The sequence below is a fragment of the Salmo salar genome, unplaced genomic scaffold (assembly GCF_965601325.2).
Source record: "Salmo salar unplaced genomic scaffold, fSalSal1 ptg000177l, whole genome shotgun sequence".
Taxonomy (NCBI): Eukaryota; Metazoa; Chordata; class Actinopteri; order Salmoniformes; family Salmonidae; genus Salmo; species Salmo salar.
Genome location: NW_027675325.1, coordinates 417,501 through 442,411, shown reverse-complemented (window position 1 = coordinate 442,411; position 24,911 = coordinate 417,501). Strand labels below are relative to the sequence as shown.

General features: G+C 43.1%; 1 long non-coding RNA gene across 1 annotated transcript; it reads left to right on the top strand.

The window, feature by feature from the left end:
• The first annotated feature begins 14,485 nt into the window (after positions 1 to 14,485).
• On the top strand, positions 14,486 to 17,402 carry LOC145867049 (uncharacterized). Its single transcript, XR_014383204.1, has 3 exons — positions 14,486 to 14,602; positions 14,762 to 14,856; positions 17,351 to 17,402. It is a non-coding gene; the product is annotated as an uncharacterized LOC145867049 (long non-coding RNA).
• Positions 17,403 to 24,911: the final 7,509 nt, after the last annotated feature.

Below are 24,911 nucleotides of genomic sequence, written 5' to 3'. Positions count from 1 at the left end.
ACGGAAATGGAAAAAGTTTGCCTATTTTACCGGAAACTTCAGGAGCATAACGTCAGAATTAACGAAGGCCAGCAGCAGGTGGGGAATTGGTTATTTTCTTCTGGTTATATTGACCTCTGGCTTCCTCAAGTCATTTGTGTGTGTTAATTATTTAATCAAAAACTTGAAGCATCAGTTCAGTTCAAGTTCTGCACATTCAGTTGATTTTATTAAACACATGGGGTGTGTCTATATGAACAAATACACGTCATAAAATTTCAACCAATCAATTGGTAGAAAGAATACAGTAGGTCATGCCAGTAGGTTACAGTAGGTTGTATCTCTCTAGGTCATGCCAGTAGGTTACAGTAGGTTGTAACTCTCTAGGTCATGCCAGTAGGTTACAGTAGGTTGTATCTCTCTAGGTCATGCCAGTAGGCTACAGTAGGTTGTAACTCTCTAGGTCATTCCAGTAGGTTACAGTAGGTTGTAACTCTCTAGGTCATGCCAGTAGGTTACAGTAGGTTGTAACTCTCTAGGTCATGCCAGTAGGTTACAGTAGGTTGTAACACTCTAGGTCATGCCAGTAGGTTACAGTAGGTTGTATCTCTCTAGGTCATGCCAGTAGGCTACAGTAGGTTGTATCTCTGTAGGTCATGCCAGTAGGCTACAGTAGGTTGTAACTCTCTAGGTCATGCCAGTAGGTTACAGTAGGTTGTATCTCTCTAGGTCATGCCAGTAGGTTACAGTAGGTTGTATCTCTCTAGGTCATGCCAGTAGGTTACAGTAGGTTGTATCTCTCTAGGTCATGCCAGTAGGCTACAGTAGGTTGTATCTCTCTAGGTCATGCCAGTAGGTTACAGTTGGTTGTATCCAAGTGGAAACAATTATCAACCCAATGTGGAAAGTGTTGAATTTGGTCAACAACAAAATGAATGGCTTATTTGCTACGTGAGGTTTACTTGATCTAACAGAAGTTTCGTAATGATTAAGTTGTTACGTGGACACGTGACATACCGACAACTTTGATAAAAACACTATAGGAGTTGTCTTCAGATCGCTATGCATATTCATGCTAGTAGCTAAGCATCTCTCTCCATTGAATACAGGCGGTTGACGACAACAACCCTCATAGAATATAAACAATAGATTACAATAATAAGATGTATCCACCAATCCAAAGACAGGATAGGTGGGAGCGAGACAACCCACAGTGCAGCTTTGTGGACAACGACTCCCCTTGTCAGGATGGAGAGACATCTTGTCAGTATATCCATAATCTTTGGTGTAGCCAACCCAACTCTCACATGGCTCTATTGGGGGTCACGGTGTGTAGTAAAACATCACTACATTAAAATCACTACATGCCGTGGCCCCCCAGTCTGCGGTCAGCAGATAGACCCTCCTCAAATATATATGTTAAGTCACTTTTTGGAAACGGAACGGAGAAAACAAGGGGTAGCTTGTCTCTACGCCGTCTGATTCTAGACATATCAGTCATCATCCCAGGGCCCTCCGTTGAAGAGGTATTGACGAGCCAACTCCGAATATCCAAAGTTAAAAACTAATTGAAGGCGGTACTTACTGGTGTTACTCAGATCTCCTGTCTCCTCCTCTTCATCTTCCAATGTGACAGTAATCTCTCCTTCCTTCTTCACTCCAAAAACAGCATCATCCTCTTGTTTAACTGTAACGTCTTTCTCTTCTTCTTTCACTGTAACAGCCTCACCCTCTACTTCTTGTTTTACTGTAACATCCTCTTCTTCCTTCTCCTCTTTCACGACAATGTTCAGCCCCAGAGCTTCTTTCTCCGTCCAGCAGACCTCCTCTTCTTTAACAGGAGGGGAGTAGTTTAGGGAGCTCATGTTCGGGGATGTTAGCTAGCTAGCTAGCTATCATTAGCGACTAGGCTAATGCTAACTTAACCAGCCAGCTACTATAGCTGACTAATAAAAAATAACGTAATATTAAATTAAATAGGTTAACAAGTAGATACGACAGAAGTGTGTCTAAAACACAGTAGCTAATATAGACCGAAAGCGTATAAATAGCTTGATTCTTTCGGCTATGTTGGCTAGCAAGCTACCGAGGTGGTTGACGAGCTGTTTATGAAGAACCGTCCACTAGATTATACGTCACGCTGCAGCGATGTGCGCCTGAAAGACGCACATCGCCGTCTGCTGACTGGAGGGAAACGCAGTTGAGGATCAGATTTTATTTTCAGACAAAGATTATTTTACATGGATTTAATTAAATAATACTATTATATTGAGACATACAAACACAGGGATGTGTTGGTTGATTAGTGAGAATAAAACATGTTTACCACAGCACATTTAAGGCAGTTTAATTAAGTCAAACAACATCTAAATAAGTAGCCATCTACTATCGGTTGATACTGCTCCTACATGGACTAACAATACATCATGTAGATGTATATAATGAACAGACTAGGTCTATACTGCTCCTACATGGTGTAACAATACATCATGTAGATGTATATAATGAACAGACTAGGTCTATACTGCTCCTACATGGTGTGACAATACATCATGTAGATGTATATAATGAACAGACTAGGTCTATACTGCTCCTACATGGTGTAACAATACATCATGTAGCTGTATATAATGAACAGACTAGGTCTATACTGCTCCTACATGGTGTAACAATACATCATGTAGATGTATATAATGAACAGACTAGGTCTATACTGCTCCTACATGGTGTAACAATACATCATGTAGATGTATATAATGAACAGACTAGGTCTATACTGCTCCTACATGGTGTAACAATACATCATGTAGATGTATATAATGAACAGACTAGGTCTATACTGCTGCTACATGGTGTAACAATACATCATGTAGATGTATATAATGAACAGACTAGGTCTATACTGCTCCTACATGGTGTAACAATACATCATGTAGATGTATATAATGAACAGACTAGGTCTATACTGGTTCCAAATAATCCATAGTTATATCCAAATAGCTGCGTTTGGTCTTGCGATCAAGACACTATCCGAAGGGTGAAGCGCCGGCGCGTATCGTGAAAAAAAAATTCAAAATATTCCATTACCGTACTTCGAAGCATGTCAAACGCTGTTTATAATAAATTTATATGCGATTTTTCTCGTAAAATAGCGATAATATTCCGACCGGGTCGACGTTGTTTTTGTTCAAAGACTGAAAATGTAAAATGGACTCTTCACGTGCACACGTGCGCCCGTTTCATTGTTCTCAGATCGACCACTATCCAAATGCGCTACTGTTTTTCAGCCAGGGACTGCAGAGTCATCATTCATAAACAGGTTAAACCGCAGCCGTCGACACAGCAGTTCTTAACCTGTTAGGGCTAGGGGGCAGTATTGACACGGCTGGATAAAAAAACATACCCGATTTAATCTGGTTACCACTCCTACCCAGTAACTAGAATATGCATATACTTATTACATATGGATAGAAAACACCCTACATTTTCTAAAACTGTTTGAATGGTGTCTGTGAGTATAACAGAACTCATTTGGCAGGCAAAACCCTGAGACATTTTCTGACAGGAAGTGGATACCTGATGTGTTGTATTACCTTTAAACCTATCCCATTGAAAAACACAGGGGCTGAGGAATATTTTGGCACTTCCTATTGCTTCCACTAGATGTCACCAGCCTTTACAAAGTGTTTTGAGTCTTCTGGAGGGAGATCTGACCGAACAAGAGCCATGGAACGATGATGGCCCATTAGACACCTGGCGCGCGAGTTCATGTTGGGTACCCTCGTTCCAATACGTTATAAAAGAGTATGCATTCGTCCACCTTGAATATTATTCATGTTCTGGTTAAAAAAGGCCCTAATGATTTATGCTATACAACGTTTGACATGTTTGAACGAACGTAAATATATTTTTTCCCCTCGTTCATGACGAGAAGTCCGGCTGGCTTAGATCATGTGCTAACAAGACGGAGATTTTTGGACATAAATGATGAGCTTTTTTGAACAAAACTACATTCGTTATGGACCTGTGATACCTGGAAGTGACATCTGATGAAGAGAATCAAAGGTAATGGATTATTTACATAGTATTTTCGATTTTAGATCTCCCCAACATGACGTCTAGTCTGTATCGCAACGCGTATTTTTCTGGGCGCAGTGCTCAGATTATTGCAAAGTGTGATTTCCCAGTAAGGTTATTTTTAAATCTGGCAAGTTGATTGCGTTCAAGAGATGTAAATCTATAATTCTTTAAATGACAATATAATATTTTACCAATGTTTTCTAATTTTAATTATTTAATTTGTGACGCTGACTTGACTGCCGGTTATTGGAGGGAAACGATTTCCTCAACATCAATGCCATAGTAAAACGCTGTTTTTGGATATAAATATGAACTTGATAGAACTAAAAATGCATGCATTGTCTAACATAATGTCCTAGGAGTGTCATCTGATGGAGATTGTAAAAGGTTAGTGCATCATTTTAGCTGGTTTTATGGTTTTGGTGACCCTGTTTTGAATTGACAAAACATTACACACAACTCTTGTAAATGTACTGTCCTAACATACTCTAAATTTATGCTTTCGCCGTAAAACCTTTTTGAAATCGTAAAACGTGGTTAGATTAAGGAGATGTTTATCTTTCAAAGGGTGTAAAATAGTTGTATGTTTGAAAAATTTGAATTTTGACATTTATTTGGATTCAAATTTGCCGCTCTTGAAATGCACCTGCTGTTGATGGAGTGCACCACGGGTGGCACGCTAGCGTCCCACCTAGCCCATAGAGGTTAAAAGAGGAAGTAAACATAGACAAATCTATGTTAAAATTGTCAGTCTAGAGCATCAGTGAAAGGGATTTCGAAATGGGAGAAGTTAGGAGCAATTTATATAAGGACGGTATTTGGTATCATGATAAGTTACCAATACTACCTAAGTCAATGTTTAGAGATGCAGCAAGATTGACACATGGGCAGAGCCATGTGTCAACAGGGGGGATAGTAGAGCAGGTTCGGAAACACTTTGTGGCCTATTGGATAACGAACTATTTAAAAAAACATTTTTTATAATAGATAAGTATATTAAATGGGAAGAAGCGGTCCCAACTTACTGGGTGGACACGATTAGGGTAGTTGGTTTACTAGGATCTATCTCTTTAAATAATGGATTACATTTTAGCTGATCAGGTAAACCATATAGAATGCCAGAGTTAGGGAGGCCAGAACAGGTAGACATAGAAGTTGAAGATATACTAACAGAACACATGGTTAACCAAACCCGTATGTCCGAGACTTTGTGTCCAACAGATGAATTACAGAAGACGATTCACTCAATCCAACCAGGAGACTGGGTGTGGATCCAGTCCCTGAGGAGAAAAGAACTGGAAGCAGCCACGGTGGGAGAGCCCATACCAAGTGTTCCTGGTAATAGCCTTCGCGGTGAGAATAGCTGAAAGAGCTACCTGGGTTCATATCACACATTGCGGGAGGGTAAGACACACTGACACTGTCGAACAATCACAGAGTTAGGAGAAGAACCGAATACCTATAAGGTTCGGGGGTTACCTCTCTAACGAAGATTCCCTAACCCGCCCGATACTCACTGTGTGCGTTCATAGAAGTGAAAGCGTGGATTGGCCTCTAGCCAGTGATATATTCTCCAGGAGGGGGTGGGGCTTTACAGGGGTACTGGTCAGTCTGAGCTGTCTGATTGTGGGAGCCATATTCCTAATACACCAGGAACTACTCGACAAGTCAGAAAGTGGTAACTTGACCCATAGTCTAGAAGATGAGGAGTTTTTATGGCCTAGGTACAAAAGGTCACTCGATCTGGATAAAAAGGAAGTGAGAGTAAAGTTAGGGAAGGATGTCTCAATAGAGTTCTATGCAGACCAAATGGGGTCCCTAACCTCATGGCAGTCTAGGACTCGGACTTCATGGGGAAGATATCTGTGTAGATCCCGGTGTAACTCATGGAATCAGGTCATAGCTCACACAGAGAGAGAAGGCTATGTCAATCCACACACCCAATATAGAAACAGATGGAGTATAGTGAAGGCCAGGGTTTTTGACTGCAATCCAGAGCAAGGGAAGTATTGCTTGAAGATAGGAATGACCATTAAAAGCATAAAGAAAGAGGATTTAGGGTTATGGTATGTTGGCCTTGACTAGACCATTGTCGACACTGCGGTACCATTCCAAGTAGTAGAGGTTAGGACAGGAGATAGTTCTACCGCCAGCCAGAATACCAGTAGTACCCCTGATAAAACGGACATTACCGTGTAGTCATCCAGAGCCAAGGACCGGTGAGGATAGTTCAGACGAAAGATCTTAAGGAAGTGATTGAGGTGGAGACTTGGTTTGGGGATTCCAACCTATGGCTGGAATGGATTCAGTATACAGCTAGATCAGTAGCTAAAGAAGAAGGTTATGCCTGCACAACAGCCAAACTTCAGTTGACAACCATCCCCTTTCTACTCGATGGAATTAATTTACCAAAGGGAATGGCCTGTATGGTAAAGCTGTTCATGAAGGCAAGGAAGCCAGACAGTTGCACTGATCTGCATTATCTGTATCCTATGTGCCTGTTAGATCCAGACTTCCCCTTTCACAGTCGCAGGAGGAGACTATTATTGTGTGGCTCGACACAACACACACGGATGGAACGTAGGGGAAGTAAGAACATGCAATAGGACAGAGAATGTTACAACTGACGAGACAATGAGGGACCTGACTGGGTGGTTGAGTTCCGAGGACTTTAGTAAGATAAAAAGGCAGAGAGCGGATGTCTGGTGGTTGTGTGGAGGTATGAAGCTGTGGCCAAACCTGCCTGCAAATTGTACTGGTATTTGTGCATTGGTACAGTTAGGCATGCCCTTCACCCTTATACAACACAAAGACCCAGTGCCAGGTGAAAGAGAGGGGAGGAGTGCTCCGTCAGGGTCCTTTGACGATAGAATTTACATTGATAGCATTGGGGTTCCAAGGGGGGTGCCTGATGAGTTTAAAGCAAGGAATCAGATATGGGCTGGATTGGAATCAAGTCTTTTTTGGTGGTTGACTCTCAATAAAAATGTGGATTGGATAAATTACATTTATTATAACCAACAGCGTTTCATCAACTATACCAGAGAGGCAATTCAAGGGTTAGCAGAACAGACAGCTGCGACCACTTTGATGGTATGGCAGAATAAAATAGCTTTGGATATGCTTCTGGCTGAAAAGGGTGGTGTGTGTGTGATGTTCGGATCTGAATGCTGTACTTTCATCCCTGAGAACACAGCTCCAGATGGATCAGTGACCAAGGCCCTGGCCGGTCTAAACAATTTAGCTCAGGAGTTAGCAGAAAATTCCAGGGTGGACACGGCACTCACGGGATGGTTTGATAGTACGTTCGGAAAATGGAAAAAGGTTGTAATCACTGTGTTGTGGGCTGCTTTCACCTGTATGACTGTGTTGATATTATGTGGTTGTTGTTTGGTCCCTTGTGTGAGAGGTCTCATTTCCAGGGCTCTGGAGAGATCGATGACGGAGCAGATGGTGAGATACGGACCGATTCCAAGTTCAGACCAGTGGGATGACAAATACCTACCGCCGAGCCTGGTGGAGGATTCATTCAATTACGAGGAGCCCATGTTAGACGAGACCATCTTTAATGTTTAGGAAGACTGTTTCTCTAAATGAAGGTCATAGCAAAAATCCTAATCCGAAGAGTTATGACTGGACATAGGCTTAGAACAGTCATTGATAAGTATGTAATGAAAATACATGTATTCGTTTTCTTTGATCTAGTTTGATTTTGTGTGACATTTCTGAATCCAATAAAAATAGATGTGTTATAGTGTATGTGAAATATTTAGCCAATAGGGTTGATTGTAATGGAAATAATATGATTAACCTGTTAGGGCTAGGGGGCAGCATTGACACGGCTGGATAAAAAACATACCCGATTTAATCTGGTTACCACTCCTACTCAGTAACTAGAATATGCATATACTTATTACATATGGATAGAAAACACCCTAAATTTTCTAAAACTGTTTGAATGGTGTCTGTGAGTATAACAGAACTCAAATGGCAGGTCAAAACCTGAGAGATTCCTTTACAGGAAGTGGCCTGTCTGACCATTTGTTGAACTTGTTTTCCATCTCTATCATTTACTAAGGATCTCTGCTCTAACGTGACACTTCCCACGTCTTCCATAGGCTCTCAGAGCCCGGGAAAAAACAGAATGTCGTCATTCCAGCCCCAGGCTGAAACACATTATCGCCTTTCTCAAGTGGCCCATCAAGAGACACTAGCTTATGCGCGTGACCCCGACCGCCCCCGCCTTTGGGATTTTTTCCTCTGTTTGCCGAAAAGGAGATTCCCTGTCGGAATATTATCGCTTTTCTACGAGAAAAATGACGTAAAAATTGATTTTAAACAGCGGTTGACATGCTTCGACGTACGGTAATGGAATACTTTGAATTTTATTGTCAGGAATTGCGCCAAGCGCGCGACACTTCTTTACTATTTCGGATAGTGTCTGGAACGCACGAACAAAACGCCGCTATTCGGATATAACGATGGATTATTTTGGACCAAACCAACATTTGTTATTGAAGTAGCTGTCCTGGGTGTGTATTCTGACGAAGACAACAAAAGGTAATGACATTTTTATAATAGTAAATATGATTATGGTGAGTGCTAAACTTGCCGGGTGTCTAAATAGCGAGCCCGTGATGCCTGGACTATGTACTTAGAATATTGCAAAATGTGCTTTCACCAAAAAGCTATTTTAAAATCGGACATATCGAGTGCATAGAGGAGGTCTGTATCTATAATTCTTAAAATAATTGTTATGCTTTTTGTGAACGTTTATCGTGAGTAATTTAGTAAAATGTTAGCGAAATCCCCGGAAGTTTGCGGGGGGTATGCTAGTTCTGAACGTCACATGCTAATGTAAAAAGCTGGTTTTTGATATAAATATGAACTTGATTGAACAAAACATGCATGTATTGTATAACATAATGTCCTAGGGTTGTCATCTGATGAAGATCATCAAAGGTGAGTGCTGCATTTAGCTGTCTTCTGGGTTTTGGTGACATTATATGCTGGCTTGAAAAATGGGTGTCTGATTATTTCTGGCTTGGTACTCTGCTGACATAATCTAATGTTTTGCTTTCGTTGTAAAGCCTTTTTGAAATCGGACAGTGTTGTTAGATTAACGAGAGTCTTATCTTTAAATGGCTGTAAAATAGTCATATGTTTGAGAAATTGAAGTAATAGGATTTTTAAGGTTTTGAAAATCGCGCCACAGGCTGGCAGTGGCTGTTACGTAGGTGGGACGAATTCGTCCCGCCGGTCCCATAGAGGTTAAAGGTTTGACTAAATGATTTCACCCTAAAAAAGGTATAACCGAGTGATTATAAGATGAATGTACTAATGTGTGTGTGTCAGAAAAGTTGACCTCTTGGGGCTACCCTAGGTTAGGGAGCGCCACAGCTCATTTTGAAAAAAATTCGTTCCCATTTTCAACGGCCTACTAATCAAACTCAGAAGCTAGGACATGCATATACTTATTATATATGGATAGAACACACCCTAAAGTTTCTAAAACTGTTTGAATGGTGTCTGTGAGTATAACAGAACTCATATGGCAGTCAAAACCCCGAGACCGATTGAAACAGGAAGTGTAATTCTGAATTGTGGACTCGACTTCATCACTTTGCCTATTAATCAAACCGTGAGCAATGGTTCACTGAGCACTTCCTATTGCTTCCACTAGATGTCCCCAGTCTTTTCACAGTGGTTTGAGCCTTATACAGTCGAAACTCAGTGAATGATACGCGTTGGAAATTGGTCACAGGGGATGGGCCATCACCATTATGACGTCGGCGGCCCTGTCTACCCCCACCTTTGGAAGTGTTTCAAAACACTCTGCAATCGTCCCCGTCAAATCTTATTGGCTCTCTTGGTGTTACAGGCCCTGAAGATTAATGTTTTACAACGTTTGACATGTTTGAACGAACCTAGAGGAGGGGAAAAGTACATTTTCCTAAACTTCTGTCCCGCGCACGTCGGAAGATTTGGAGATAGCCCTAGGACACGCTACCAACAGCAGGCTAATGGAACATGAATTATGGACTTTTTCGACCGAAAATACATCTGTTGTGGACCTGGGATTCTGAGTGCTTTCTGATGAAGACAACTAAAGGTAGGCGATTATTGACAATATTATACAAGATGAGATGTGACATGCGATTGTTCCAAGATGGCGCGGCGCTAGTATTCCAGGCTCATTTTCTGAGTATCGCATCTCCTTTTATCGCAAAGTGTGATTACCCAGTAAAGTTAATTTAAAATCTGGTATGACAGGTGTTCTCAAGAGATATTCATCTATAAATGTTAGATTGACAATATAAATTAAAAAAATTGTTTTCGAATAGTAATAAATGGAATTATGCACTGTTTCCCGGGACGCATTTGAGGGGAAAATAGTTAGTCAACTCAGACGCCGATGTAAAATACTGTTTTTATATATAAATATGACCTTTATTGAACAAAAGAATGCATGCTGTGTGTAACATGATGTCCTAGGTGTGTCATCTGATGAAGTTTGTAAAAGGTTAGTGCTGCATTTAGCTGTCTTCTGGGTTTATGTGACATTATATGCTAGCTTGAAAAATGGGTGTCTGATTATTTCTGGCTTGGTACTCTGCTGACATTATCTAATGTTTTGCTTTCGCTGTAAAGCCTTTTTGAAATCGGACAACGTGGTTAGATTAAGGAGATGTTTATCTTTCAAAGAGTGTATGTTTGAAAAATTTGAATTTTGACATTTATTTGGTTTCAAATTTGCCGCTCTTGAAATGCACCTGCTGTTGATAGGGTGCACCACGGGTGGCACGCTAGCGTCCCACATAGCCCCAAGAGGTTAATGATTTAGCAATGTAAGTAACCAGACAGCAGACAACTTGTGACCACTGTGAAACTGATAACAGGAAAAAGGTCTCCCCACCCAGGGAGGGGAGAAACCTTTAGGCTTGCAGTAGATTATGTAACATGGGGCAGGATATGATAAGCAATGTATGAGATGGAGAAGACTTGTAAATAAGCATTGACAGTGTTAAAGAAGAGGAGGGGCATTTGTAAGGGGTATGACATATGGTATGACCAAATGTCAGGTATAAAAGGCTGTGTACATTGTATGATATTCAGAGCTCTCGTAAATAAACATTCTGACCAATTGTAGGCTGGCTCTCTGTCTGCTTCATTCAACCAGAATCTTACACCCTCTGGGGGGCAGACTGAGTAGTTTAATTGAAGTTCGGTTTATGAACATTGGGAACAGAAGTCCCATGACAGAAGGTAGAAACTAGGGCCTGTAGGACCTTCCTTGTTGATAGTGTTGTTAAAAATGTAGAGCAGGGCTTTATTATGGAAAGACTTCTCCACATCTTAGCTACTGTCGTATCAATATGTTTTGACCATGGCAGTTTACAATCCAGGGTTACTCCAAGCAGTTTAGTCACCTCAACTTGCTCAATTTCCACATTATTCATTACGAGATGAACAGGTGAGCAGTACGCATCTATGAAATGAGAGCATTAACAGTGTGAGGACCGTTAAAACGTCTTAGGGCTAGGGGGCAGTTTTCGGAAGTTCAGAGAGTCTGGCGAGCCCAAAGTAAAATGCCTGTTACTCAGGCCCAGAAGCTATTCATATAATTGGTAGATTTGGAAAGAAAACACTCTGACGTTTCCAAAATTGTTAAAATAATGTCTGTGAGTATAACAGAACAGATATGGCAGGCGAAAACCCAAAGAAAATCCGACCAAAAAATAAATAAATAAAATAACAGGCTCATATTTGTAAAGCTATTGAAAACTCCTATGTCTGTCACCCAGATTGCAATTCATAATAGCTTCCACTAGATGTCAGCAGTATTTATTCAAGGTTTTGAGGCTTCTATTTTGAAAAATAAATAAATATTTACACTTTCAGTGAGCTGACTGCTTGGGTCACTTCAGTGTTTTTGCGCGCGATGGAGAGGGTGCGCACTTGCGAATTTGTCATTCCTATTGAACACAGTACTTTCCGTATGAAATATTATAGTTTATTTACATTTTAGACAACCTGAGGATGATATAGACACGTTATTTGACTTGTTTGGACGAAATTTACTGGTAGCTTTTAGAACTTCTTTGTCTGCATGTTGAAGGAGTGGATTTCTGAAGTCATGGCGCCTGCTAAACAGACTATTTTGGCATATAAAGAAGGACTTTATCGAACAAAACGACCATTCATTCTGTAGCTGGGACCCTTGGAATTGCAAACAGAGGAAGATCTTCAAAGGTAAGTGATTTATTTTATCGCTATTTGGGATTCTGTGACGCCTGTGCTTGTTTGGAAAATATGTTGTTGTGGGGTGCTGTCCTCAGATAATCGAAACCTATGCTTTCACCGTAAAGCCTTTTTGATATCTGACAACGCAGTTCGATTGCCAAGATTCTAAGCTTTTAAATGATGTATGACATTTGTATTTTCATGAATGTTTAATATATTTCTATTTTGAATTTGGAGCTCTGCAATTTCACCGGATGTTGTCGTAGATGTTTTTCTAGCGGTCCGCGAGCACTAAGAGTTATTAAAACCATGTGCCCTGATTTAGTTAAAACTGGTTCCATCAGAGCCCTTACAAAACCTTTTACAACTGATTCATCACTGTCATACCTTATAGGGTCCAGAGTTTTCCTGGTTAGGTCAACAGATAAGGACAAACTCTGGGCCCCAGTGCAAAAAAATCCCCCCCCCCACTCTGGGACCTATGGTTGCCACCAGTCTGCTTGCCGTTCTCAGTTATTGTCAGGTTCTGTATGTGGATGATTAGGGCTTTATTCAGAAAAAGTTTCTTGGGCTACTTTGATTTGTCAAGTGGGCGAGATGTGAATTCCGTGTTTATCTTCATGGACAAACTTGTTGTTCAAACCTACGATGGCTCAGCTTCAAGGGAACGTATCTGCTGTCTGTATTTCCAGCTGAGTCCCCTCCTGTTCCATGGTTTAACCTGTTAGGGCTAGGGGGCAGCATTGACACGGCTGGATAAAAAACATACCCGATTTAATCTGGTTACCACTCCTACTCAGTAACTAGAATATGCATATACTTATTACATATGGATAGAAAACACCCTAAATTTTCTAAAACTGTTTGAATGGTGTCTGTGAGTATAACAGAACTCAAATGGCAGGTCAAAACCTGAGAGATTCCTTTACAGGAAGTGGCCTTTCTGACCATTTCTGGAACTTCTTTGCCATCTCTATCATTTACTAAGGATCTCTGCTCTAACGTGACACTTCCCACGTCGTCCATAGGCTCTCATAGCCCGGGAAAAAAGAGAATGTCGTCATTCCAGCCCCAGGCTGAAACACATTATCGCCTTTCTCAAGTGGCCCATCAAGAGACACTAGCTTATGCGCGTGACCCCGACAGCCCCCGCCTTTGGGATTTTTTCCTCTGTTTGCCGAAAAGGAGATTCCCTGTCGGAATTTTACCGCTTTTCTACGAGAAAAATGACGTAAAAATTGATTTTAAACAGCGGTTGACATGCTTCGACGTACGGCAATTGAATACTTTGAATTTTATTGTCAGGAATTGCGCCAAGCGCGCGACACTTCTTTACTATTTCGGATAGTGTCTGGAACGCACGAACAAAACGCCGCTATTCGGATATAACGATGGATTATTTTGGACCAAACCAACATTTGTTATTGAAGTAGACGTCCTGGGTGTGCATTCTGACGAAGACAACAAAAGGTAATGACATTTTTATAATAGTAAATATGATTATGGTGAGTGCTAAACTTGCCGGGTGTCTAAATAGCGAGCCCGTGATGCCTGGGCTATATACTTAGAATATTGCAAAATGTGCTTTCACCAAAAAGCTATTTTAAAATCGGACATATCGAGTGCATAGAGGAGGTCTGTATCTATAATTCTTAAAATAATTGTTATGCTTTTTGTGAACGTTTATCGTGAGTAATTTAGTAAAATGTTAGCGAATTCCCCGTAAGTTTGCGGGGGGTATGCTAGTTCTGAACGTCACATGCTAATGTAAAAAGCTGGTTTTTGATATAAATATGAACTTGATTGAACAAAACATGCATGTATTGTATAACATAATGTCCTAGGGTTGTCATCTGATGAAGATCATCAAAGGTGAGTGCTGCATTTAGCTGTCTTCTGGGTTTTGGTGACATTATATGCTGGCTTGAAAAATGGGTGTCTGATTATTTCTGGCTTGGTACTCTGCTGACATAATCTAATGTTTTGCTTTCATTGTAAAGCCTTTTTGAAATCGGACAGTGTGGTTAGATTAACGAGAGTCTTATCTTTAAATGGCTGTAAAATAGTCATATGTTTGAGAAATTGAAGTAATAGGATTTTGAAGATTTTGAAAATCGCGCCACAGGCTGGCAGTGGATGTTACGTAGGTGGGACGAATTCGTCCCGCCGGTCCCATAGAGGTTAACAAGCGATGACCACTCCACTACCATTGTCAACTACCTCCTCACATGAACTGGAAGCCACGTCTCATGTGGCCCCCTCATCCACTGGCACATTGAATGTTTCCTCTCTAAGCACAGTGAGGGAACCCCTGTCAATTTTTCTCTCATTACTTTATGTAGAGTCAATCACAATCACAATCACATTATTACACATCTATTTGACTCCTTGCTTGGAGTAACTCATTCTTAGCTCTTTTGTCTCACTGTGTAGTGTTTTTGTGTTATTGTCTTCCCAGTCAAATCCTGTCCTGCACTGGTCAAGTCTCTGAACACCTCAACTCATGCCTCATACCCTCATTCAATCACTGCTGTGATCCCTTCCCAAAATGGTGTAAGTAGCCCTCTCATTCCTATTCCCCATAATATTGTACTGTAAGTGTCTTTATTAAATGCTTTAGGTTAAAATAATTACTCTTTGACGATTTTAGAAACACATTTTGACGTCTCTGTGGGTCTCCCATCCTCCTCAACAACAGAAATGTCTAATAACGTCTAATACAATTCATCATTAATAATTTTGCAAGTTTTCTTTGTTCTGAAGCCTGATTCTACTCACTGTGGTAGTGTGGAAGTGTTGAGCTGTATTATTTGGCCTGTGGTCCTGTTGTCCCCAGTCCCAGTGGTGAAGATAATGTCTTAATTGAGCTTCTTGTCTGTGACTGAGATACGTAATCTGCACATTTACTAAAACGTCAGCTCTCATCTCTCCCAATGTTCTCAATGTCAAACCATGAAGGCCGGGTAGTTTTTTTTCATGATTGCAACTCAGGTCATTTTAGTCGGCTGGCCATCGCTACATATTCGTCGTCAGACCCACTGGCTCCAGGTCATTTATAAGTCTATGCTAGGTAAAGCTCCGCCTTAGCTCAGCTCACTGGTCACGATAACAACACCCACCCGTAGCACGCGCTCCAGCAGGTACATCTCACTGTTCATTCCCCAAAGCCAACACCTCCTTTGGCCGCCTTTCCTTCCAGTTCTCTGCTGCCAGTGACTGGAACGAATTGCAAAAATCGCTGAAGGCGGAGACTTATTGCTCCCTCACTAACTTTAAACATCAGCTATCTGAGCAGCTAACCGATTGCTGCAGCTGTACATAGTCCATCTGTAAATAGCCCACCCAATCTACCTACCTCATCCCCATATTGTTTTTATTTACTTTGCTGCTCTTTTGCACACCAGTATCTCTACTTACACATCATCATCTGCTCATCTATCACTCCAGTGTTAATCAGCTAAATTGTCATTACTTTGCTACTACGGCCTATTTATTGCCATACCTCCTCACGCCATTTGCACACACTGTATATAGACTTTCTTTTTTCTGTTGTGTTGACTGTACGCTTGTTTATTCCATGTAACTCTGTGTTGTTGTTTCTGTCACACTGCTTTTCTTTATTCTTGGCCAGGTCGCAGTTGTAAATGAGAACTTATTCTAAACTGGCCTACCTGGTTAAATAAAGGTCAAATAATAAAAATAAAAAGATCCTATATCATAATGAATCAGATTACATGGAGAGATGGGACTGATCCTAGATCATAATGAATCAGATTACATGGAGAGGGGGGGACCTGATCCTAGATCATAATGAATCAGATTACATGGAGAGGGGGGACCTGATCCTATATCATAATGAATCAGATTACATGGAGAGGGGGGGACCTGATCCTAGATCATAATGAATCAGATTACATGGAGAGGGGCGACCTGATTTTAGATTATAATGAATCAGATTACATGGAGAGGTGGGACCTGATCCTAGATCATAATGAATCAGATTACGTGGAGAGGGGCGACCTGACCTTAGATTATAATGAATCAGATTACATGGAGAGGTGGGACCTGATCCTAGATCATAATGAATCAGATTACATGGAGAGGGGGGACCTGATCCTAGATCATAATGAATCAGATTACATGGAGAGGGGGGACCTGATCCTATATCATAATGAATCAGATTACATGGAGAGCCGGATATATATAATATACCCTACTATTTTTTTATATTTAATATGCCATAAACTATTGTTTTTTTTAACAGTTTCATTAGTTCATTGTAATTAACTTAATCATTATGACACACCCCTCTCTATTGTCATTGTTTGCACTAATTGCACTGTTTTTCTACATAACCTGGTTCAAGTATTGATGACATCACCCTGAAGAAGGCACAGTGATGCTGAAACGTTGGTAAATACCCAATAAATGACTGGGAGTTTATATATGGAGTGTGGGATTCTCTTTATTTTGATAGTTTATAACTCTTATGTAGTTGCCATCTTTTTGTGTTTTTCAGGCAGCCTGGGAAAGAACTGAAAAAACTCACTAAAGAGTCAAGACAGAGACACCAGAAAGACCCAAGAAGACTTGGACACAGCATCAGAGGACAGAGGGATGTTCAGAACTCACTCAGTCTGGTCAGTTGGTGAGGGTAGACTTGGAGGCTGCTTACCTGACATGGAGGAAGTCCCCTCTCCTCTCCCCTACCTTCCAAATACCCCCCTCCTCTCCCCTACCTTCCCTATACCCCCTCCTCTCCCCTACCTTCCCTATACCCCCTCCTCTCCCCTACCTTCCCTATACCCCCTCCTCTCCCTACCTTCCCTATGCCCCCCTCCTCTCCCCTACCTTCCCTATACCCCCTCCTCTCCCCTACCTTCCCTATACCCCCTCCTCTCCCCTACCTTCCCCTTGCCCCCTCCCTTCTCTCCCCTACCTTCCCTATACCCCCCTCCTCTCCCCTACCTTCCCTATACCCCCCCCTATTATGTTGGACCATCATGTTTATTTGTTTGAATCTTGTCTTTGTTTGTGATCAGGTTAGAAGAGAATGACTCCTCAACCCAAGAGGCCCTGGAGCAGCTGTGATCAGGTTAGAAGAGAATGACTCCTCAACCCAAGAGGCCCTGGAGCAGCTGTGATCAGGATAGAAGAGAATGACTCCTCAACCCAAGAGGCCCTGGAGCAGCTGTGATCAGGTTAGAAGAGAATGACTCCTCAACCCAAGAGGTCCTGGAGCAGCTGTGATCAGGTTAGAAGAGAATGACTCCTCAACCCAAGAGGCCCTGGAGCAGCTTTGAGAGAGCAGCAGTGTGGAAACATTTGGGGAAATTTAAAGAAGGTTTCCTGGAAAAGAGGATGGGCTGTTATGTAAAGGGTCAGAGCCACTGAGTGGACAAAATATTAAGGATACCTTCCTCATACTGAGTTACGCCTGGTCAGTTTGTCATGGAAAGAAAGGTGTCCTTAATGTTTTGTGTAAATTACATAATAATTATACATTTATGGATTTTTTTATGTAGCCTATTGTTTTCTCTTTATTCAACCTGCCATCTACCCACCTGGGGACTGAGGGTTATGAGAGAACCCCCACATCACTAGCTTCTCTTTATTCAACCTGCCATCTACCCACCTGGGGACTGAGGGTTATGAGAGAACCCCCACATCACTAGCTTCTCTTTATTCAACCTGCCATCTACCCACCTGGGGACTGAGGGTTATGAGAGAACCCCCACATCACTAGCTTCTCTTTATACAACCTGCCATCTACCCACCTGGGGACTGAGGGTTATGGGAGAACCCCCACATCACTAGCTTCTCTTTATTCAACCTGCCATCTACCCACCTGGGGACTGAGGGTTATGAGAGAACCCCCACATCACTAGCTTCTCTTTATTCAACCTGCCATCTACCCACCTGGGGACTGAGGGTTATGAGAGAACCCCCACATCACTAGCTTCTCTTTATTCAACCTGCCATCTACCCACCTGGGGACTGAGGGTTATGAGAGAACCCCCACATCACTAGCTTCTCTTTATTCAACCTGCCATCTACCCACCTGGGGACTGAGGGTTATGAGAGAACCCCCACATCACTAGCTTCTCTTTATTCAACCTGCCATCTACCCACCTGGGGACTGAGGGTTATGAGAGAACCCCCACATCACTAGCTTCTCTTTATTCAACCTGCCATCTACCCACCTGGGGACTGAGGGTTATGAGAGAACCCCCACATCACTAGCTTCTCTTTATTCAACCTGCCATCTACCCACCTGGGGACTGAGGGTTATGAGAGAACCCCCACATCACTAGCTTGCATGTTCTGCAGCCTTGTAAAGATAAGGAGGGGACGACTGGGAGGCAGGTTGGCATTTATTGTCATGAATCTTGCCCTGGAGGCAGGTTGGCATTTATTGTCATGAATCTTGCCCTGGAGGCAGGTTGGCATTTATTGTCATGAATCTTGTTCTGGAGGCAGGTTGGCATTTATTGTCATGAATCTTGTCCTGGAGGCAGGTTGGCATTTATTGTCATGAATCTTGTTCTGGAGGCAGGTTGGCATTTATTGTCATGAATCTTGCCCTGGAGGCAGTTCAGCAAAATATTCACTAGCTTGCACAGGCACAAAGTAATATAATCCGATTTTAATCCTAACCTCAACCACACTGCTAATCCTTCCCTTAAATTAAGACCATAAAACAACATTTTCCACAGCCAATTCTGACTTTGCAGCTGACATATCTAGAGGAAATCGCACAGTTCTGCCTCCAGGTCAAGATTCATGACAAACGTCAACATGAGACAGGGAGAAGCAATGTAAAAATCAATAACGAAATTGTTTCCACTATTAACATGCTTTTTCTTGTTTCAAGTATGTTTTATTATGAAAAGTACAATATAACCATGTATACTTGTACAACTATGGAGCGTATGTCCACATATAATTGTACAATTTGTTTTTCCAACATAAAAGACAAGAAATGATCACATTGGTATTTTAACAGTGTTATTGTAAGAGTTTAAATGTTTAAACAGAGGATACATCTAAAACAGGATAAAACAAGTGCAGTATGTTCTGAGAATGTTACTGTTTGTCCAGTGTGTGTGTGTGTGTGTTTGTCCAGTGTGTGTGTGTGTGTGTTTGTCCAGTGTGTGTGTGTGTGTGTGTGTTTGTCCAGTGTGTGTGTGTGTGTGTGTTTGTCCAGTGTGTGTGTGTGTGTGTGTGTCCAGTGTGTGTGTGTGTGTGTGTGTGTGTCCAGTGTGTGTGTGTGTGTCCAGTGTGTGTGTGTGTGTCCAGTGTGTGTGTGTGTGTCCAGTGTGTGTGTGTGTGTGTCCAGTGTGTGTGTGTGTGTGTCCAGTGTGTGTGTGTGTCCAGTGTGTGTGTGTGTGAGTCCAGTGTGTGTGTGTGTGTGTTTGTCTAGTGTGTGTGTCCAGTGTGTGTGTGTCTGTGTGTATCCAGTGTTTGTGTGTGTGTGTGTCCAGTGTGTGTGTTTGTCCACTTTGTTTGTCCAGTGTGTGTGTGTGTGTGTGTCCAGTGTGTGTGTGTGTGTGTGTGTGTGTGTGATTTTTGTTTGACCAGTGTGTGTGTGTGTGTGTGTGTGTGTGTGTGTGTCCAGTGTGTGTGTGTGTGTGTGTGTGTGTGTGTGTGTCCAGTGTGTGTGTGTGTATGTGTGTGAGTCTGTGTGTGTTTTCGTTTGTCCAGTGTGCGTGTGTCCAGAATGTGTTTGTGTGTGTTTGTTCAGTGTGTGTGTTGAGTGTGTGTGTCCATTTTGTGTCCAGTTTGTGTGTGTTCAGTGTGTGTTCAGTGTGTGTTCAGTGTGTGTGTGTGTGTGTGTGTGTGTGTGTGTGTGTGTCCAGTGTGTGTGTGTGTGTGTCCAGTGTGTGTGTGTGTGTGCCCAGTTTGTGTGTCCAGTGTGTGTGTTTGTGTGTGTTTGTGTGTGTGTGTTTGTGTGTGTCCAGTGTGTGTGTGTTTGTGTGTGTGTGTGTGTTTTTGTGTGTGTGTGTGTGTGTGTGTGTGTGTTTGTCCAGTGTGTGTGTGTGTGTGTGTGTGTGTGTGTGTGTGTGTGTGTGTGTGTGTGTGTTTGTCCAGTGTGTGTGTGTGTGTGTTTGTCCAGTGTGTGTGTGTGTGTGTGTGTGTGTGTGTTTGTTTTTGTCCAGTGTGTGTGTGTTTGTCCAGTGTGTGTGTGTGTGTGTGTGTGTTTGTCCAGTGTGTGTGTGTGTGTGTGTTTGTCCAGTGTGTGTGTGTGTTTGTCCAGTGTGTGTGTGTGTTTGTCCAGTGTGTGTGTGTGTGTGTTTGTCCAGTGTGTGTGTGTGTGTGTGTGTGTTTGTCCAGTGTTTGTGTGTGTGTGTCCAGTGTGTGTGTGTGTGTGTCCAGTGTGTGTGTGTGTGTGTCCAATGTGTGTGTGTGTGTGTGTCCAGTGTGTGTGTGTGTGTGTCCAGTGTGTGTGAGTCCAGTGTGTGTGAGTCCAGTGTGTGTGTGTGTGTGAGTCCAGTGTGTGTGTGTTTGTCCAGTGTGTGTGTGTGTTTGTCCAGTGTGTGTGTGTGTGTGTGTGTGTGTGTGTGTGTGTGTTTGTCCAGTGTGTTTGTGTGTGTGTTTGTCCAGTGTGTGTATGTGTGTGTTTGTCCAGTGTGTGTATGTGTGTGTTTGTCCAGTGTGTGTGTGTGTGTGTTTGTCCAGTGTGTGTGTGTGTGTGTGTTTGTCCAGTGTGTGTGTGTGTGTGTGTTTGTCCAGTGTGTGTGTGTGTGTGTGTGTGTCCAGTGTGTGTGTGTGTGTGTGTGTGTCCAGTGTGTGTGTGTGTGTGTGTCCAGTGTGTGTGTGTGTGTCCAGTGTGTGTGTGTGTGTCCAGTGTGTGTGTGTGTGTCCAGTATGTGTGTGTGTGTGTCCAGTGTGTGTGTGTCCAGTGTGTGTGTGTGTCCAGTGTGTGTGTGTGAGTCCAGTGTGTGTGTGTGTGTGTGTTTGTCTAGTGTGTGTGTCCAGTGTGTGTGTGTCTGTGTGTATCCAGTGTTTGTGTGTGTGTGTGTCCAGTGTGTGTGTTTGTCCACTTTGTTTGTCCAGTGTGTGTGTGTGTGTGTGTCCAGTGTGTGTGTGTGTGTGTGTGTGTGTATTTTTGTTTGACCAGTGTGTGTGTGTGTGTGTGTGTGTGTGTGTGTGTGTGTGTGTGTGTGTCCAGTGTGTGTGTGTGTGTGTGTGTGTGTGTCCAGTGTGTGTGTGTGTATGTGTGTGAGTGTGTGTGTGTTTTCGTTTGTCCAGTGTGCGTGTGTCCAGAATGTGTTTGTGTGTGTTTGTTCAGTGTGTGTGTTGAGTGTGTGTGTCCATTTTGTGTCCAGTTTGTGTGTGTTCAGTGTGTGTTCAGTGTGTGTGTGTGTGTGTGTGTGTCCAGTGTGTGTGTGCCCAGTTTGTGTGTCCAGTGTGTGTGTGTGTGTTTGTGTGTGTTTGTGTGTGTGTGTTTGTGTGTGTGTCCAGTGTGTGTGTGTGTGTGTGTGTGTGTGTGTTTGTCCAGTGTGTGTGTGTGTGTGTGTGTGTGTGTGTGTGTGTGTGTGTGTGTGTGTGTGTGTGTGTGTGTGTGTGTGTGTGTGTGTGTGTGTGTGTGTGTGTGTGTGTGTGTGTGTGTCCAGTTATTATTTCAGGGACACTGAAGAGCCAACAGAATAAACCCAAAACCCTGGATAGAGGGGCTCAGTGAATGTGGAGGTGAATGTGATCAGGTGGGTCAGTGTGTCAGAGGAGGCTCTATAGAAGGACAGAGTGCCGGCTGACCAGTCCAGATACACTCCTACTCTGTGGGAGCTGGAGGAGGGGACATCTATGGTAGTGGAGTTATTATTGTGACAGGCAGAGTAACTGTTGTCATAGCAGAACAGACTCCAGGACTTGTCATTGGATCCAAGACAACAGTACTTAACCACTCCTCTCCTGTTGATTCCTTTATATGTCACTCCTATAACAGCCCCCCCACTCCACTCAACCTCCCCTCTCCCACTCCACTCTACCTCCCAGTAACAGCGCCCAGTCAAACCCTCTCCACACAGCACCTGTCTCCAGTCCTCAAATCTCTCTGGGTGATCAGGATACGGCTGCTTCTCTCTCCTACATGTCACCTTTCTGTTCTCCTCAGACAGAGAGAGGTGTCTGTTTACTGTGTTTAGGTCCAGTGTGAGATCACAGACATCTGATGGATGAAACCAGATACAATATTAGAAATCATCATCATTCACATTAGAATGTTAACTCACTTTTCACTAATTCATTTAATGTAGATGTTTCTAGGTATCAAAAGGAGCAGTTAAGGTAACTTGAGACTTGTTGAATGATCACATGTTATACTGTTCCGGAACTCCAATTTGAGCAGCAGCAGCTGAAAAATGAGCTCCTACAAATATTGAAATTTACATGGTTTTTAGAGTGAAGTACATCGGAAAAAAGCAAAAGAAAACTGCAAGACTGAATAGGAGAAAAAACAAGCAACAAACAAAGAAGATAGGCTTTTGAAAAATAACTATTTTTCATAAAATTGTAGTTATCTTAGCAAGCTGAATTGTTTACCAGTTGCTAAGCAGTTGCTAGGGACTCTTTTGGAAGAAGCTAGCTAGCTAACGAAGAACAACAAAGAATATCTAGTTAACAGAAGAAAAGAAAGAGAAAATCAGGACAGAAGAAAAAGGATATCAAAGTGAAACAGTTCTCTAAAGACACAGGAGACAATAATACAAGAAACAACACTTCTGTAGCTTGTCAACTATGTGTCTGTCTATCCCTGTTCTCTCCTCTCTGCACAGGCCATACAAACGCTTCACACCGCGTGGCCGCTGCCACTCTAACCTGGTGGTCCCAGCGCGCACGACCCACGTGGAGTTCCAGGTCTCCGGCAGCCTCTGGAACTGCCGGTCTGCAGCAAACAAGGCTGAGTTCATCTCAGCCTATGCTACCCTCCAGTCCCTAGACTTCCTGGCGCTGACGGGAACATGGATTACCACAGATAACACTGCTACTCCTACTGCTCTCTCCTCGTCTGCCCACGTGTTCTCGCATACCCCGAGAGCATCGAGCCAGCAGGGTGGTGGCACTGGAATCCTCATCTCTCCCAAGTGGACATTCTCTCTTTCTCCCCTGACCCATCTGTCTATCTCCTCATTTGAATTCCATGCTGTCACAGTTACCAGCCCTTTCAAGCTTAACATCCTTATCATTTATCGCCCTCCAGGTTCCCTTGGAGAGTTCATCAATGAGCTTGACGCCTTGATAAGTTCCTTTCCTGAGGATGGCTCACCTCTCACAGTTCTGGGTGACTTTAACCTCCCCACGTCTACCTTTGACTCATTCCTCTCTGCCTCCTTCTTTCCACTCCTCTCCTCTTTTGACCTCACCCTCTCACCTTCCCCCCCTACTCACAAGGCAGGCAATACGCTTGACCTCATCTTTACTAGATGCTGTTCTTCCACTAATCTCATTGCAACTCCCCTCCAAATCTCCGACCACTACCTTGTATCCATTTCCCTCTTGCTCTCATCCAACACTTCTCACTCTGCCCCTACTCGGATGGTATTGCGCCGTCCCAACCTTCGCTCTCTCTCTCCCGCTACTCTCTCCTCTTCCATCCTATCATCTCTTCCCTCTGCTCAAACCTTCTCCAACCTATCTCCTGATTCTGCCTCCTCAGCGAGAGTTGCACCCCTTCTGAAAAAACCTACACTCGATCCCTCCGATGTCAACAACTACAGACCAGTATCCCTTCTTTCTTTTCTCTCCAAAACTCTTGAACGTGCCGTCCTTGGCCAGCTCTCCTGCTATCTCTCTCAGAATGACCTTCTTGATCCTAATCAGTCAGGTTTCAAGACTGGGCATTCAACTGAGACTGCTCTTCTCTGTGTCACGGAGGCTCTCCGCACTGCTAAAGCTAACTCTCTCTCCTCTGCTCTCATCCTTCTAGACCTATCTGCTGCCTTTGATACTGTGAACCATCAGATCCTCCTCTCCACCCTCTCCGAGTTGGGCATCTCGGGCGCGGCCCACGCTTGGATTGCGTCCTACCTGACAGGTCGCTCCTACCAGGTGGCATGGCGAGAATCTGTCTCCGCACCATGCGCTCTCACCACTGGTGTCCCCCAGGGCTCTGTTCTAGGCCCTCTCCTATTCTCGCTATACACCAAGTCACTTGGCTCTGTCATATCCTCACATGGTCTCTCCTATCATTGCTATGCAGACGACACACAATTAATCTTCTCCTTTCCCCCTTCTGATAACCAGGTGGCGAATCGCATCTCTGCATGTCTGTCAGACATATCAGTGTGGATGACGGATCACCAGCTCAAGCTGAACCTCGGCAAGACGGAGCTGCTCTTCCTCCCGGGGAAGGACTGCCCGTTCCATGATCTCGCCATCACGGTTGACAACTCCCTTGTGTCCTCCTCCCAGAGTGCTAAGAACCTTGGTGTGATCCTGGACAACACCCTGTCGTTCTCCACTAACATCAAGGCGGTGACCCGATCCTGTAGGTTCATGCTCTACAACATTCGTAGAGTACGACCCTGCCTCACACAGGAAGCGGCGCAGGTCCTAATCCAGGCACTTGTCATCTCCCGTCTGGATTACTGCAACTCGCTGTTGGC